The sequence below is a fragment of the Poecilia reticulata genome, chromosome 15, assembly GCF_904066995.2.
Source record: "Poecilia reticulata chromosome 15, P_reticulata-male-v2, whole genome shotgun sequence".
NCBI classification, from domain to species: Eukaryota; Metazoa; Chordata; class Actinopteri; order Cyprinodontiformes; family Poeciliidae; genus Poecilia; species Poecilia reticulata.
Genome location: NC_088844.1, coordinates 25,514,493 through 25,516,785, shown reverse-complemented (window position 1 = coordinate 25,516,785; position 2,293 = coordinate 25,514,493). Strand labels below are relative to the sequence as shown.

The 2,293-nt window shown below is 44.6% G+C and overlaps 1 long non-coding RNA gene across 1 annotated transcript; it reads right to left on the bottom strand.

Annotated features, from left to right (window-relative positions):
• Positions 1 to 239: 239 nt before the first annotated feature.
• Positions 240 to 2,032, bottom strand: LOC145555135 (uncharacterized). Its single transcript, XR_014091222.1, has 2 exons — positions 822 to 2,032; positions 240 to 529 (listed from the first exon to the last, which is right to left on the bottom strand). It is a non-coding gene; the product is annotated as an uncharacterized LOC145555135 (long non-coding RNA).
• Between the last annotated feature and the right edge of the window lie 261 nt (positions 2,033 to 2,293).

Genomic DNA, 2,293 nt, shown 5'->3' with positions numbered 1-2,293 from the left:
GTCTGATTGCTAACCACTATCTTCCCATTTAATGGCTCGGCGTGACATATCAATGCTTCTTCATGGAGGCTGTACATCCTGTGTGTGTGTGTGCTGTGTAAATGAAGGGGGTTTCCCCACTCTCCATGCTCCATCACAGCATGGAGAGTGGCCAAGGAGGCCGCTACATGTCGTTTGTATTCACTTGAGCTCAGTGGAAGAGCAGCTTCTGCAGTAAAACACATGCGTAGCGACGCGCAATCTGTCTCGCACGCTTTCCGAAGTCACACACACTCATGCCACCCTCTGACTTGGGCACAGACACCACGAAGCGGTGGAAGAATCACCCCTCACAATTGCGATTCCACACCTTTTCTGTTGTTGTCAGGCCCGTCAGACACGGCTGTCTGCGGATGCGGGACGGTTACGCCACATTGTGCTGCAGATGGGGGCAAAAGCTGCTCCCGCACATCCAGCCTCCGTTCCAGCAAACAGGTTCTCTCATCCGTCACGTCAAGCAGGCTTCCCCCCTGTCAGCGCTGACTCCCTCCTTTCAGGCGAGAGACAAAAACAAAAACAAAACTGAGCTCCAGAGGAAGAGGTGGGGGCGCATCATGATGGGGCATGACTTAAGTTTCACACAAACCAGCAGAGAACATAATTACCCACAAATACACTTTACTAGCTCTGCTATAAATAGGACATCTGTTTGGCATTACATATGACTCACACAAGCAGGCAGGAAAATCTAAATAAACACATCCAGACCGTCTTCAGTTTGCTGACCAACTGATGTGTTTATCCAGATACAGACATATTAGATCCCATCAACCCACACTCACCGAAAGCAGGAAAAAAGGAGAAGAGGCAGCGCTCAGTTGGTCCCTCTCGCTAATCCAAATGAAGTGTGGTTAAATTACCAGATCTTGTAGGAACAGGAGGTTTTGCTCAGAGCCTTGGCACTTAGAGTCGGTACGTGAGAGAAAAACGATGCAAAACAGACCTTGACTCAGTCAATGAGCTAAGCAGAGAGCAGTGTGTCACCACTCATGCATCCCGTTTCAACAGAACCAGAACACAGAGTGGATCTGAGGCTCCACTGCAAAACACAAAATCTCACCAAACACTTTTGGTTTCCAGTGAAGGCTTGAAATGAGACAAAACTGACTTACAAGTAACTGTTTTGCAACATATAGGTCAATATTTCAGTTCTAACACGGTAAAAATGTCTTGAAATAATATGCAAATGGACCCGGCATTTTTCACAGATATTAAGTACTTCTTGATCCAAATCAAGCTTGGATATAGGAGAGATCCCAGGATTGAACCTTGGGGTATCCCACATGTGACTTCTGTTTGCATACACCAACCAGGCATGGCATTATGACCACCAGCCTAAAGCAGCTCTGGTCCAATCAGAGCATGGACTCCATGAGACCCTGAGCAAGCTGCGGTGTCTGGCATCAAGATGTCAGCAGCAGATCCTTTAAGTCTTGTAGCTTGTGAGGTGAGATCTCGGCGGATTGTTCTTGTTTGTTAGCCACATGGATAATTTGGAGGCCTGTTCAAAACCTCAAAGCGACTCCTCCTGAAACCGCTCCTGAACCTGTTTGGGTTTGTGGTGGGACTCATTATCCTGCTGACAGAGGCTGCAGCCAGCAGGGGAGAGCTTGTATATGTTCTTCAACAATGCGAGGTGGTAGGTGGTGAGTTACGTACATATGGACGGGTGAACTCAAGGCTTCCCAGCAGATAAGCCTGCATTCACCAAGCTGTTCTTTCCCATAGTGCATTGTTGTTGGATCTTTCTTTTTCATGCCTTTTGTTGGCTCTTTAGTTGTGGACAGAGGTCTGCATGAGGGCAGCTCCAGTTGCTTCAAGCTTTTTAATGTAGAGGTGAGTTTCTTGCATTAACCAGTTACTTTTACTCTATTACGTCAGTAATTTTTGGAAAATACATACTTTAAAAGGGGATCCATTATGCAAAATCCAAATTGTTATTTTATATTTTTATTAATATTCATATAAATATTTTTCATTATTTTTTCAATAACCGTTTAGTTTTTTTGTACTTCCATTTGGGCCTAAACTGCTTCTAAAAACGGTCCAAATACTTAAAAAAAACAACAAAAAACACCCCCAGGTTTTTCTGGGCAAAAAATTTTGTTTTTTGGTGTCTGGAAAAAATAAGCAGTTTCAAAAACCTCCAAATTGTCGAGTCGCACTGTGTTTTTACCTAGCAACTGAAGCCCAGCATCTGTACAATGGCTGCTGGAAAAGACAAGTGTTTAGTTGTTGAATTACCATTCAGAAA